At 40.4% G+C, this 16,335-nt stretch overlaps 1 pseudogene; it reads left to right on the top strand.

Moving 5' to 3' along the window:
* Positions 1-216: 216 nt before the first annotated feature.
* LOC128576951 (HORMA domain-containing protein 2-like) overlaps positions 217-16,335 on the top strand; it is a 39,673-nt pseudogene continuing 23,554 nt past the window's right edge.

The raw sequence follows: 16,335 nt of genomic DNA, 5'->3' as shown, positions 1-16,335 counted from the left end.
GGCGCCTGTGGCTAAGGGAGTAGGGCGCCGGTCCCATATGCCAGAGGTGATGGGTTCAAACCCAGCCCTGGCCAAAAAAAAAAAAGATAAGGGTGAAGAAACTTTTTGCTACTTCTATCTCACATATAACATATCTAAGGGGCCTGTTTCCAGAGAGCTCTTAGGGAGAGTACCATTTGGATGACCTCACCTTAAAAATCCTTCAAGAAGACAAAAATGTCCTGGACCACTGCATATTATCAAATGGGTTCAAAGCTGTTTTGACGCTTTGGAAAATAGATGCTTACACATGGCAGTACTTAACACTTTCGCAAGTCCCAAGGAACCTGAGAAAGTGACTAAAATATACCATTCAAATTCAAATTTACAAAAGAAGAGCTACCATGGATTTTGACAGAAGCAACACAAGCTTTGAAAGTGGGACAAACAGGACGGCGCCTGTGGCTCAAGGAGTAGGGCGCCGGTCCCATATGCCGGAGGTGGCGGGTTCAAACCCAGCCCCGGCCAAAAAAAAAAAAAAAAAAAAAAAAAGAAAGTGGGACAAACAGTGAAGATATTAAGAAAGCCAGTGTTCTACTGATCCGTAAATTGTATGTACTGATGCACAACCTTGGAACTCTTTCTAATTATGTTATACTTACTATGAAACTCTGCTACTATAATGCAGTGATCCCACATGATTATCAAGCCCCTGGTTTTGAAAAAGGGGTAGATTCACACTTCTTGCTATTTGATGAGGAGCCTGTCAACCTGCAAATGGGCTTGGTCTCCTCTGGCTTTCATGAAAGTAAAAGTCACAGCTGAGGCTACCAGAGTGTTTGATTTGAAGAATACGATATTGGCTGTGGGTTTGCTGTAGATGGTCACTATCAGTTTAAGAAATGTCCCTTCTATACAAATTTTCTTAAGTGTTCTGATCATGAAGGGATGCTGGATATTATCAAAAGCTTTTTCTGCATCAATTGAGGGAATCATATGTTCTTTGTTTTCTAATTTGTTTATGTGCTTAATCATATTTATAGATTTGTGGATATTGAACCAGACTTGAGACCCTGGGCCAAAACTGACTTGGTCATGATGTATAATTTGTTTGATGTGTTGCTGGATTCTGTTTGTTAGGATCTTGTTGAATATTTTTGCATCTATATTCATTAGTGATATTGGTCTGTAATTTTCTTTTCTTGTTGGGTCTTTTACTAGTTTGGGGATTAGGGTGATGTTTGCTTCATAGAACGTGTTGGGTAGTCTTCCTTCTTTTTCTACCTTTTGGAACAGGTTGAGTAATATAGGTACTAATTCCTCTTTAAAGGTTTGATAGAATTCTGACGTGAAACCATCTGGTCCCAGGCTTTTCTTTTTAGGGAGGTTTTGTATGGTTGATGCTATTTCAGAACTTGATATGGGCCTGTTCAACATTTCCACTTGATTCTGGCTAAGTCTTGGAAGGTGACATGCTTCCAAGTATTGGTCAATTTCCTTTAGATTTTCATATTTCTGACAATAAAGTTTCTTATAATATTCATTAAGGATTTTTTGAATTTCTGAGGAGTCTATTGTTATTTCGTCTTTGTCATTTCTGATTGATGAGATTAGAGATTTTACTCTTTTTTTCCTGATTAGGTTGGACAAAGGTTTACCTATTTTATTGACTTTTTCAAAAAACCAACTTTTTGATTTATTGATCTGTTGTATTATTCTTTTGTTTTCAATTTCATTTAATTCTGCTCTAATTTTGGTTATTTCTTTTCTTCTACTGGGTTTGAGGTTGGAATGCTCTTCCTTTTCCAGTTGCTTGAGATGTCCCATTAAGTTGTTAACTTCTTCTCTTTCCATTCTCTTGAGGAAGGCTTGCAGTGCTATAAATTTCCCTCTTAGGACTACCTTCCAGAGGTTCTGATAATTTGTGTCTTCCTTGGCGTTTTCTTGCAAAAATTTGGCAATTTGCTTCTTAATCTCATCTCCGACCCAGCTATCATTCAGCATAAGGTTATTTCACTTCCATGTTTTTGTATGAGTATGCAGATTCCTGTTGTTACTGAGCTCAACTTTTATTCCATGGTGGTCTGAAAAGATGCAAGGAATAATTTCTATTCCTTTAAATTTACTGAGTTTAGACTTGTGACCTAAGATGTGATCAATTTGGGAGTATGTTCCATGGGCTGATAAGAAGTATGTGCATCAGTTTTGTTGGGATGAAATGTTCTGTAGATGTCTGCTAAATCCAAATGTTGGATGGTTAGGTTTAAATATAAAATTTCTTTGCTCAGCTTCTTATTGGAGGATTGATCCAACATTGCCAAAGGAGTGTTGAAATCTCTGACTACTATGGACCTGGAGGAAATCAAGTTGCTCATGTCTGTTAGAGTTTGTCTTATAAACTGAGGTGCATTCTGGTTGGGTGCATAGATATTAATAATTGAAATCACATAATATTGAGTATAACCCTTAACAAATATGAAGTGACCATTCTTATCCTTCCTTACTTTTGTTGGTTTAAAGCCTACTGTATCTGCAAATAAAATTGCAACACCTGCTTTTTTCTGATTACCATTTGCCTGAAATATGGATGACCATCCTTTCACCCTGAGTCTGTATTTGTCTTTTAAGGTAAGATGTGACTCTTGTGTGCAACAAATATCTGGCCTGAGTTTTTGTATCCAGTCAGCTAACCTATGCCTCTTTAGAGGACAGTTTAAGCTGTTCACATTAATGGAGAATATTGATAAGTCTGGTAAAATTTTGGGTATAGAGTTTTTCAAAAGTCCAGTGGACATTTTTAATCCTTTCACCAGTGTGGAAGTTGGAGTTTGATCAAAATTTTCTGAGTGAGTTTACTTTTGTGGTATAGGATTGGGTTGTTCATTATGGAAGATCAGTCTGAGAATATCCTGAAGAGCTGGTTTGGTTATGGCAAATTTCTTCAACATATGAATGTCATTAAAGTATTTAATTTCTCCATTATAAATGAAATTCAGTTTAACTGGATACAGGAGTTGGGGTTGAAAGTTATTTTGCTTTAGGAGATTAAAAGTCGATGACCACCCTGTTCTGGCTGGAAAAGTTTCAGCAGAGAGATCTGCAGTCATTCTAATATTCTTACCTTTGCAGGTAATGGATTTCTTACATCTGGCTGCTTTCAGAATTTTCTCCTTCATATTAACTTTAGTGAAGTTAATTATATATGCCTGGGGGATGTCTTATTGGGATTGAGTTGTTCTGGTGTTCTGAAACTGTCTGCTATCTGAATTTCAGAATCTCTTGGCATGTCTGGAAAATTCTCTTTCATAGTTTCTTGGAGAAGGGCCTCTGTGCCTAGTGAGGCCACTTCATCAGATTCAGGGATTCCAATGAGGCGGATATTGACCTTCTTCAAATTATCCCAGAGCTCTCTGAGAGAATGATCTGTTTTTGCTCTCCATTTCTCTTCGTCTTTGAGAGTTTGGGAGTGTTCAAAGGCTTTGTCTTCAATGTCAGAAATCCTTTCTTCTGTTTGCTCCACTCTGTTACTGAGGGATTCTACTGTATTTTTCAGATCTTTGAGGGCTAAAAATTCTTGCTTCAGTGTTTCTAAATCTTTGGTGGTTTTGTCTTTAAATTCGTATAATTCTTGAGACAACTTTTGAATTTCTCCTCAAATTCCTAATTCCGACTTTTGAATTGCTACTCAAATTTCTAATTCCAAATTTTCCTCCACTTTATTAATCTTGTTTGCAATCCAAATTCTGAATTCATTTTCTGACATCTTGGCCAGTAGTTTATGAATGGGGTCTTCAGTTACATCTGCCATATCTTTTCTTGGGGGGTTGCTCTATTCTGGTTATTCACGTTACCAGAGTTTTTCCTCTGATTCTGCCCCATGATTGTTTTACACCCTTTGATTTTTCCCCTGGAGCTTTGTCGAGGACCTGTACAGTGCTATGGCCTGAGAAACTGGGGTCCTGTTTGGTGTGGTGGGGCTAAGTGGTTCTGTCTTGTTTTCAGCTGTTTTTTTGTTAAGAAGGCAACTTTAACTCAAAGCTATTCTTTCTCAAAACACATAATCCTGGTATAATCACAACAAAAACAACTCGCTAATCCTATACTCTTCATGGCTGTCAGTGTAATGAAAGTTGTCTTGCAGTTCTTCAAATAGATAAAGAAATTTTCAGGAAGGAATTATGGACAAAGGAAGTTGCTAGCAATTCCACTCCTAGGTACATGCCCAAGGAGAATGAAAACCTATGTTTGCACAAAAACTTACACATGAATCTATGGAGAATCATTGTTCATAACAGCCCCAAACTTGAAACAACCCAAATGCTTTGAACAGATTAATGGATAAATGAAATGTAATATTAGGTTCTCAAGTATGAAATGTCCAATTTCCTTGAGTACTAAATTTAACAGTTGATACCTCTGCAGTTTTACTTTGACCCTTCTTTTTTTATTGTGAAGGTACATGCTCAACCTTTCAAATGCACATTTTGGCTTGTGAATTATCTTTCAATTTTTGTTGCTGTTGTAGAGACAAGAGTCTCACTTTATCATCCTCGGTACAGTCATGTGGTGTCACCCAGCTCACAGCAACCTCCAACTCCTGGGCTTAGGCCATTCTCTTGCTTCAGCCTCCTGAGTAGCTGGGAGTCTTTCAATTTTTTTAAGAGTAATTTTTATGAAACTATGGATAAGTCAAAAAATAGTGTTTTTTAATCTGAGCTCCATCATGAAACCAATACAGCATGCAGGCAGCTCGAAATATCAACCAAGTGCTTGGGAAGGATATGGCTAATGAATACATAGTGTGTCAATAGTTTGAGAAGCTTCTTTCTGATAATTTTGATCTTTAAAACTAGCCATGTGGGTGACCTGAGACCAAAATGGATAATGATGAGCTGCAAGCTGTAGTGGAAGTGAATCTGTTTCAACCTACTCATGAATTAGCACAAGGTTTGATGTTCCTTACCATTCCAACACTGACCTTTTGAAATAAATTGGCAAGGTAAACAAACAAGATAGATGGGTTCTGAATGAATTAAATGAGCGACAGAAGAAAAATCTTGAAGATTGCCTTTCCTTTCTGTCACAACATAAATCGAACCATTTTTTTAAGTTTAGTTTATTATATCTCAGACAAGAAGCACTACAGTTTTTTTTTTTTTTTTTCTTTTCAGACATTGCCTCAAGCTGTCACCCTGGGTAGAGGGCCGTGGCATCACAACTCACAGCAACATCAAAGTCCTGGGCTCAAGTGATTCTCCTATCTCCACCTCCCAAGTAGCTGAGGCTCAAGGCACTTTCCACAATGCTCGGGTAATTTTTTTTTTTTTTTTTAGGTTGCAGCCGTCATTGTTGTTTGGTGGTCTCAGGCTGGATTGGAACCTGCCAACTCCAGTATATGTGGCTGGTGCCTTAGCAACTTGAGCCACAGGGTCCTAGCCAAATTGATCCATTTTTACACCATATTTCTACATGTGATGGAAACTGGATTCTTTTTGACAATTCCAAGTGCTTGACATACAATGGTTGCATAAAGTGAAGTGCTGGAGCACAGTCCAAACCTGATTATTCTTCAAAAAAACCTAATGGTGTCTGTTTGGTAGTCCAGAGCTGGTATCATCCACTACAACATCATGAAACCTGGTCAGTCTATCACAGCAGATGTCTACTGCAACCATTTGAACAAAATAATGAGGATGCTTATGATTAAGCAGCTTAGATCGGTATGATGATTACATTGGTCAATATAGACAGGCCAATCCTCTTGCAAGGGAACACTTTCACACAAACAACACTGCTCAAACTACAGAGGCTAGATGTGGAAACGCTGTCATCCACTTTATCCACCTGACCTTGCACCAACTGAATACCACTTCTTCCAGGCTTGTGAGGACTTTTTGTAAGGAAAAAATATTCAGTGGTCAACAAGGTACAGAAAACGCCTTTCACAATTTCAAGGCTACTCCCTCTTTAGGCCTCTAAGCCGCTGGCATACACAAGCTACTATTAAGACTAGGACCATACTTTGACTATACTTCTTCTTGTTTGACATGTAATAAACTAAGATTTTGATTCAAAACCTGACATTTCAGATTTACTGACCTAATATATTCATACAAGATTTTTTAGCCATTAGAAAAAATGAAATTCTGACACATGTTACAACGTGAAAGAACCTTAAATACATCATACCAGATGATAGAAGCCAAAACACAGAGAACATATCTGTGATTGCCTAGTGCTGGGGATGGGCACAGGGATTAACTGTACTCTAGCCTGACAGGACTTTTAGGGGTAACAGAAGTGTCAAAATCTAGATTATGGTGATGGCTGCATACTGATACACAGTTACCAAAAGTTATCAGACCTTACCCTTTAAATGAGTGAATTTATTTATAATGCATGAAAAGATGTTTAAAATATGGCATTGATCTGTTCTTCTGTTGCACCACAGTAACAAATGTTGTTATACAAATGGATTGATGCACATGTTTCCATACTTTCCAATGTACAGTAGAAGCTCCATAGTTGACTACCTCCCTACATCGATCACCTCCCTATGTTGACCTAATTTTCACAGACTGCACACACATCACATATATGTGTCAGTAAAGTAGACCCAGTTCCTTATGTTGTCTACCTCCGTTTATTGACCAGTTTGCCATAGTCCCTGAAGTGGTCAACTTACAGAGGTTCTACTGTATAGCAAACTGTGGTTGGAACTCAAGCCTGCTGTCTCTGTCCCGTGTAACTCTAAACAAAGACAATTCTCTGTTCTCCTCCCATCTCATATTACCTCAGATCATGCTTGCGCACAAAATTCAATGACATCTGAACACTTCCACATCTTGCAATTACGGCAAGGGCTTGAGAGTGGATCCATGATGGAGTCCAGGGCCTGGCCTCTGTGACAAGATGAAAGATGCCATCATTATTACTTTCTTCATTCCTGTGTGGTCTTCCTCACATACCCCCACTTAGGGAATCTAAATGGCACTAAGTCTTATGAGTATCACTATGCAATACTTGTCAAATGGCTACATAACTGTACAATATTTGAAACAAAAATTTCCCTTGTAGAAATTTATCTTCAGTACATAGGGAAGGATGTTGATACATATCTGGTTATGAGGACTGCCATTCTTAAAATTTTCTCCTTTCATATCTGGAACTGCATTTAGGAAGGGAGAAAAAAATGAAGAGGCAGAAGGGAGCAGAGCAAAATATTGATGGAAACGGACACACACACACTGAGACACGGAACACGTTGTGTTATCATAATACTGGAATTGTCTCAAAGAGGGTTGCTGGGCTCAGGAAGGGCACATTCAGCTCACTAATGCAAACAGCCACAGGAAGAGTGTCCTATACTGTGCCCACTACCAATGCACAAACTCTGAAAAGATACCATCCACACAGTGTAGCTAATAGGGAATGTCAGAACACTCTAAATAATACAGAGTTATAAAAATTGATTATGTCGGCTCTGTGCCCATAGCACAGTGGGTACAGCACCAGCCATGTACACCTAGGCTGGCAGAGTTGAACCTGCCCGGACCAGCTAAACAACATCAACTGCAACAAACATAGCCGGGGGTTGTGGCAGGGGCCTGTAGTCCCAGCTACTTGGGAGGCTGAGGCAAGAGAATCACTTAAGCCCAAGAGTTTGAGGTCGCTATGAGCTGTGACGCCATTGTGCTCTATGAAGAACGACACAGTGAGACTCTGTCTCAAAAAAAGCAAAATGATTATGTCATATTCATAGGAAAGAATGCCAAAGGAAGGAAAAACAAGCGGTATTGAAAACAGTGGTTAGAGAGGATTTTTTTTTTTTTTTTTTTTTGTAGAGACAGAGTTTCATTTTATTGCCCTCCGGTAGAGTGCCGTGGCATCACACGGCTCACAGCAACCTCCAACTCCTGGGCTTAGGCGATTCTCCTGCCTCAGCCTCCTGAGTAGCTGGGACTACAGGCGCCCGCCACAATGCCCGGCTATTTTTTTGTTGCAGTTTGGCCGGGGCTGGGTTTGAACCCGCCACCCTTGGCATATGGGGCCGGTGCCCTACTCACTGAGCCACAGGTGCCGCCCAAGAGAGGATTTCTTACCTATCAGATTAATGATTCACATTATTTCTAAAGTGTGAAAAGCATTACTTTTTTTTTTTTTTTGAGACAGAGCCTCAAGCTGTCGCCCTGGGTAGAGTGCCGTGGCATTACAGCTCACATCAATCTCGAACTCCTGAGCTTAAGGGATTCTCTTGCCTCAACCTCCCAAGTAGCTGGGACTACAGGCACCCGCCTCAACGCCAGGCTATTTTTTGGTTGCAGCCTCATTGTTGTTTGGCGTGCCTGGGCTGGATTCAAACCCTCCAGCTCAGGTATGTGTGGCTGGCGCCTTAGCCGCTTGAGCCACGGGCGCCGAGCTTTCATCCTCTGATGTCAGCAGTATTAGTTAGTAATAGTATTGTGAGTTCATTGTTAACAAAAATTTTTCTAGTTCAAAGGGTGTAGAAATGATAGTATTAAGAAATTCTTACAAAGATATTTTAATATATATGAGTATGGTGCTAAGTACATGATTGTCCCTAATGAAGAAATGATAGTAAGAGAACTAAATTTTCATTACTGGACACTGGTGAAATAAATTTGGGGGCATCTACTTGATGAAATAACCAATCACCATATACAAATGGAAATTTTGTATTTATTTTAAAATGGGCTGGGCGTCCATAGCTCAGTGGTTAAGGGCGCCAGCCACATACACCGGGGCTGCCAGTTTCAAACGCAGTTGGGTTCAAACGCATTGCTAAACAACAGTGACCACTGCAACAAAAAATATCTGGGTGTTGTGGAGGGCATCTGTAGTCCCTCTTTGGCAAAAGAATCGCTTTGGCGGCTTTGGCAAGAGAATCGCTTAAGACCAAGAGTTCAGGTTGCTGTGAGCCATGACGCCCCGGTACTTTACCAAGGGTGACAAAATGAAACTCTGTCTCAAAAAAGTATTTTAAAATGGTATAATCAACATGTATTTCCATGGAAATATGGTCACAATAAGGGCAACATCAGGTTATAAATATCATGAAAATCTGGATCCATTTTGGCTGACCAAAATCTCCAACTATTTACACATAAGGCTTAAAGCATTAGAACAATTATTTGTTTAGTCCTCTCACATACAGATTTCTCTTCCGCATAGTAACAGGCTGAACTTTCTGGAGCACATCAGTATCCCTACACAATGAGAATGCAGCTTTTCCACTCAGACTTCCAGAAAGACCCTCAGTTTGCTTGAGTCCCTCCCTCCCACCTTACAGCTGGGCAATGTTCACGCCGCAGTTCAGTCTTTGGTTGCTAGATGGCACTACCGTACTGCCGTTATCAAACTTCTCTACAAAGACGTGTCAAGGAACCAAAAAATACACAGCACCTCACTGAAAATCCAGTTTAGGAATCTACTTACAGAATGATTCTAATTTTCTCAGAAAAAAACTTAGAGATGCGAAAGAACATTGTAAAATTCTCTGCTCTGAGGCATCTATATTTTAACATGAGGTAGCTCTAGCACACAGGGGCAGTCCTTGATAGGTGGAATTTTTCACCTTTGGGCAGCAATCCCCCTGCAGGAAGCAATCCTCCTGTATGCATCATTTTTCTGGTTTATAAAAGAATCACATTGTAAGGGCTGTCTAAATCAGAGATTGTGAGTCCATCCCCAGTCTGAACTGAAGGTAAGGCTGCAATGTGAGATATATTTGAGGTGGTGGAGATAGAGGATTGAGAAACACACACACACACACACACACACACACTTAATTTTTTTTTTTTTGAGACAGAGCCTCAAGCTGTCACCCTGGGTAGATTGCCGTGGCATCACAGCTCACAGCAACCTCCAACTCCTGGACTCAAGCGATACTCCTGCCTCCACCTCCCAAGTAGCTGGGATTACAGCCACCTGCCACAACGCCTGGTTACTATTTATTTATTTATTTTTGAGACAGAGTCTCACTTTGTTGTCCTCGGTAGAGTGCTGTAGCATCACAGCTCACAGCAACCTCCAGCTCTTGGGCTTAGGCGATTCTCTTACCTCAGCCTCCCGAGTAGCTGAGATTACAGGTGCCCACCACAACACCTGGCAATTTTTTGTTGTTGTTTTTACACTTTGGCCTGGGCTGGGTTTGCATCTGCCATGGTCTGCATATGGGGCCGGCGCCCTACTCACTGAGCCACAGGCGCAGGCGCCCGGTTATTTTTGTTGTTGTTGTTGCAGCCATCATTGTTGTTTGGCGGGCCCAGGCTGGATTCGAACCCACCAGCTCACGTGTATGTGTCTGGCGCCTTAGCTGCTTGAGCCACAGGCACCAAGCCACACACTTCATTTTTTAAAATCCAATTTACTTCCCCCAAAAATTATATGCAATGAATACTTTTACAAATTAATTCATGTGCACATTACTGTTGCCAATCGGTTTACACATATTATCTTTATTCAAATTTTAATCAATATACTTTTTCTTGAAATAAACTTCCCAGCAATATACAAGAGTATATATTCATACATTCAAAATAACCTATATGTCTCACTGGCCCACGTCCCATCTCTTTACCTCAAGGGATCTGTAGTCCATAGAATGGTGCATATTCCCCAAATTTGTCCCTGTAGGTCAGGTGCACACCAATGTGTTCTCCTACACACATAGATACTTGTTGCAAAAGGGGAATCACAGGATACATCTTCCTTTACAACTCCCTTTTTCCACCTAATATTAATTATAGGATTTTATTTGCATCTTATTGGTTATTGCAGTTTTGCCACATTTAATGTGTTTATTGTTCATGTATATATTTGCGCGAATTCTCTGTAAAAATCAGCATCCAATTATTTTGTTACTGAATGTGCTTCACAAATCATGGACACTAATTCATATCTAAGGTGTAGTATGCAAATGTTTACTCCCTTGTTTTGATACAATTCTTAGTGGAGCGTTTTTGTTCATTCAAAATTTGTATTGAATTTCAATAGTGTGAGTGAAAAACTATACAGGTCATAGTTTAAAAAGAAAGAAAATGTTCAACAATACCCTGCAGAGCATGTACAGTCAGCCTCCAGGGAGGTTAGAGCACTCAGAGCCCTGGTGTCATCAAGTAAAAATGGAAAATCTTTATAGTATTCCAGAGTTAGCTGATGAGTAGATGGTAACCAAGTTGTCCCCTTGATTTACATAAACTCCCCTACAGCCATTACATTGACCTGAATAATGGTCAACACAAATAGGTAACTTGAATAGCTGTTAGGATTAAATGGATCCTATGGAATGGATGGAATAAAAACTACACTAGCTTATAGTAGGTCAGTACATATTACCTCCCTTCCCTCAGCTCACCTGTCCCAAGGACAACACTTCAGCTTCTGCCTAAGCCCACTTACCACTTCAGGGATCAGCCAACTTCCGTGGCTCTATACCAAGGTCTCTTGGCACAAAGCCAGGACTTGGTTGTAGCATGAGGCCCTCTGTGTTCTAAATCACAGGGGAGGGTGATCTGACCATTTCTCAAGTGTTGGAACCCCATCTTATTTTTTTTTTCAGACAGAGCCTCAAGCTACTGCCCTGAGTAAAGCGCCATGGCATCACAGCTCACATCAACCTCCAACTCCTGGGCTTAAGCGATTCTCTTGCCTCAGCCTCCTAAGTAGCTGGGACTACAGGGACCTGCCACAACACCCGGCTATTTTTTGGTTGTAGATGTCATTGTTTGGCAGACCCAGACTGGATTCGACCCACCAGCTCTGGGAAACGTGGCTGCTGCCTTAGCCACTTGAGCTACAGGTGCCAAGCCAGGAAGACCATCTTCTAAAACAGAGGCTGCTTGGGGTCTTCTAGTGATGGCGACAGTGCAAACTCTTTCCATTCTTGCATTTATCTGAGGAGGTGACTTAGGATTGGTGACCCTGAGCCTTGGTCATGTGTGAAATAGAACTGACACTATCTCATCCTTGCAGAGCTGTCCAGAGTGTAAAACATGGCCACAGTACATGGCATGGAGTGATGAAACTTCATGGCCCTTCAATTGCTGGGATACAGCAGCAGGGGATGGCTGAGCCTCAAGGCTAAGGCAGGCATTCATTATGAAAAATAATTTCTCATATTCTCTCTTAATGAGAACACAGACATCTAGATAAAAAGTAACTTTTAACTTGTTTAACTTAAGCAAGTTTCAAGGAACTGAAAATTTTCAAAACTCTGTCCTTGGACACCTCTTTACCCATTCAGTCAAAAGATCAATGTTTCTTCCTCTACCTTTCTCTCTTTGTCTCTCTCCTTCCCACCACACACAAAGTAACCCCCCAATTTTCTGCATTCCCTGTCAATGTTCTTTACTTGCTACTGACTCCTTATCCCACTGCACTAAGGTTTCTGTCCCAGGATTTCAATGAACATGCTCTCACCAAGGTCACAATTCACCTTTTTGTCACGATGTCCAGACTTTTTATAAAATAGCAACATACTGACCATTACTATTAATGACATCCTAATATATACATGATTGTAAAGACTGCTTCTTTTATTTCACAACAAATATTTGACAGTTTAGCAGAACCCAGAGCAGGATGTACTGCACAAAAATCCAGGCTACCCCAATTCCTAACTGTGCAATCTTGGGTGGTCTTTATCTGTCCCTCCGTTTCACATCTATAAAAGAGGGATTAGCCAAACTTTCTACCTTGTAAGAGTCCTGTGAGAATTGAATGCCTCAATACCTAAAAATCACTTGGCACATATGTTTTAGCCACATTCATTTCCATTTCTCTATCTTTTTTTTTTTTTTTGAGACAATCTCACTTTGTATCCCCTGTAGAGTGTTATAGTGTCATAGCTCACAGCAATCTCAAACTCTTGGGCTCAAGTGATTCTCTTGCTTCAGCCTCCCGAGTAGCTGGAACTACAGGTGCCTGTCACAACACCCAGCTAGTTTTAGAGACAGAGGTCTCGCTCTAGCTCAGGCTGTTCTGGAACTAGTGTGCTCAGGCCATAAACATGCTTTGGACTCCCAGAGTGCTAGGATTACAGGTGTGAGCCACCACACCCATCCATTATTTCTCTATCTTTATTGGCCATTAGTATCTCTATGATAAAGACTGATGTTTATATGTTGTGATACAGGCAGGTTACAAAACTAAATGTAGGATGAGACCTTATCTTTTGCAGATAAGTATATAAATGCATGCATTTCTACATAAACATATAAGTACCAACATAAGAAAACATCTGGAAGGATATAATACAGATAGAAACATTAGCATGGCTAATCTTTGAGTGGTCTACAGATAATATTATTAATTTCCTGTTCTATATTACATGTTCTTACCTACAATAAACACCTATTACCCCTGCAGTTATATAAAATAATAAATTGTCAGGAATATGTAAAGAAACAGCCCTGACCACAGACATTTAGAATAAGGAGTGTTCCTGAGCTCAGGAAGACAGACAAGATCCTGAGGGAGCCTCTTCCACATTATAATAGGATATATTCCCTAAAATTCCAAACCACACTGATAATTATCAATACTTTAAATTTCTGCCTAGTTCATTAGTAAAAAATCAACATATTGCTATTTGGCTGCACCCCTAAAATTTATGTTAAAGTTCTAATAGTAGGCACTTGCACAAGTGACCTTATTTAAAAGTAGGTAGACCCAGGCTGGGGGATGGCTCACCCCTGTAATCCTAGCATTCTGGGAGGGCAAGGTGGGTGGATTGCCCCAAGTTCAGAGGTTCGAGACTAGCCTGAGCCAGAGTGAGACCCCATTACTACAAAAAAAAAAAAAAAAAGAAGAAGAGGGCGGAGACAAGATGGCTGACTGAAGCCAGCTTTCCACAGAGGGTCCCATCCAGAAGGACAGTTCAAGGACAAAAATTTAGCAAGTAACATGATGGATTTCAGCTGCATCAAGAGAGAAGGTTGAAGAACTCACATCAACCTCCCTGAGGTGAGCTGCGACCCCAAGGACACAAACAAAAGGTACAAAATCCATCACCAAGCGGATGGGAGTCCCCTCCCCCATAAGAATGGCTCGGAGTGCCCCACAAACAAATGAGCACAGTTCAAAGGTCCTCCAACTACACTCCAAGAAAGAGACCCTTTAAAACTCGACCTACCTCCCCTACTAGGGTGCCATGGCGTTCTCCTGCCAGGCATAAAACTGTATAAAACTGTATATATTCTCTACTTGCAACACTGAGCACCCAGCACTCCACTCCACTCTCACTCTGAGGTCTGGAGGCCTGTCCCTGAGGAATCCAGATTCTTGGGTGATTTCTCGAGGTGTGTGGACAGTGCCTAAACAGCAGCTGGACAGTGTTGACTCTGGGGCACAGGAGTGAGGACAAGATGGTCAGCTGAGAGGGAACCACACTGGAGCAGCGGTGCCCTGAGGTGCACAGCAACAGCTGTCTCTTAGAAACAATAGGGCTCACTCCCGGATATTCTGAACCCACACCCCCTGTCTCCCTGGGCAACCAGAGGAGGCTGGGCATCTACTCAGGTGGCAACCACCACGGAACAAATCTGGGACGGAAACGCAGGCCCCCTGAGACTTCAACCCAGAGTAACTATTTCACTAGGGTCGAACAGAAAACAGTTGAAAACATGACAGAACCACTTAACCCCACCACACAAAACAGGACCCCAGTTTCTCAGGCCATAGCACTGTACAGGTCCTCAAGAAAGCTCCAGGGTAAAAATCAAATGGTGTAAAACAATCATAGGGCAGAATCAGTGGAAAAACTCTGGTAACATGAATAACCAGAATAGATCAACCCCGCCAGGAAAGATATGCCAGAGGTAACTGAAGATACCATTCATAAACAGCTGGCAGAGATGTCAGAATCGAATTCAGAATTCGGATTGCAAACAAGATTAATAGAATGGAGGAAAATTTAAAATTAGAATTTCAAAGAGCAATTAAAAAGTCACAATTAGAAATTTGAGGAGAAATGAAAAAGTTGTCGCAAGAATTTAATGAATTTAAAGACAAAACCACCAAAGATTTTGATGTACCGAAACAGGAATTTTCAGCCCTCAAAGATCTGAAAAATACAGTAGAATCCCTCAGTAACAGAGTGGAGCAAGCAGAAGAAAGGATCTCTGACATTGAAGACAAAGCTTTTGAACACTCGCAAACTCTCAAAGAGGAAAAGAAATGGAGAGCAAAAACGGATCATTCTCTCAGAGAGCTCTGGGATAATTTAAAAAAGGCTAATATCTGCCTCATTGGAATCCCCAAAAGTGATGAAGTGGCCTCACTGGCAACAGAGGACCTTCTCCATGAAATTATGAAAGAGAATTTTCCAGACATGCCAAGAGATCCTGAAATTAAGATAGCACAAAGTTTCAGAACCACAGCACAACTCTATCCCAATATGACATCCCCCAGGTATATCATAATTGCCGTCAGTAATGTTAACATGAAGGAGAAAATTCTGAAAGAAGCCAGACATAAGAAATCCATTACCTACAAAGGGAAGAATATTAGGATGACTTCAGATCACTCTGCTGAAACTTTTCAAGCCAGAAGAGGGTGGTCGTCGATTTTTAATCTCCTAAAGAAAAATAACTTTCAACCCTGGCTCCTGTATCCAGCTAAACTGACTTTCATTTATGATGGTGAAATTAAATACTTTAATGACATTCATATGTTGAAGAAATTTGCCATAACCAAACCAGCTCTTCAGGATATTCCCAGACCTATCCTCCATAATGAACAGTCCAATCCTCTACCAAAAACGTAAACTCACTCAGAAACTTTTGATCAAACTCCAAATTCCACAATGGTGAAAGGATTAAAAATCTCCACTGGACTTCCAAAAAACTCGATACCCAAAATTTTACCAGACTTATCAATATTCTCCATTAATGTGAACGGCTTAAACTGTCCTCTAAAGAGGCATAAGTTAGCTGACTAGATTCAAAAACTCAGACCAGATATTTGCTGCATACTAGAGTCACATCTTACTTTCACAGACAAATATAGACTCAGGGTGAAAGGATGGGAATCCATAATCCAGGCAAATTATAATCAGAAAAAAGCAGGTGTTGCAAATTTATTTGCAGATACAATAAATAGGCTTTAAACCAAAAAAAGTAAGGAAGGATAAGAATGGTCACTTCATATTTGTTAAGGGTTATACTCAATATGATGAGATTTCAATTATCAATATCTATGCACCCAACCAGAATGCACCTCAATTTATAAGAGAAACTAACAGACATGAGAAACTTGATTTTCTCCAGCTCCATAACAGTTGGAGATTTCAACACACCTTTGGGAGTGTTGGATTGATCCTCCAATAAGAAGCTG

Source organism: Nycticebus coucang, chromosome X (genome assembly GCF_027406575.1).
Source record: "Nycticebus coucang isolate mNycCou1 chromosome X, mNycCou1.pri, whole genome shotgun sequence".
Taxonomy (NCBI): Eukaryota; Metazoa; Chordata; class Mammalia; order Primates; family Lorisidae; genus Nycticebus; species Nycticebus coucang.
This window is presented reverse-complemented; position numbering and strand designations above follow the sequence as displayed.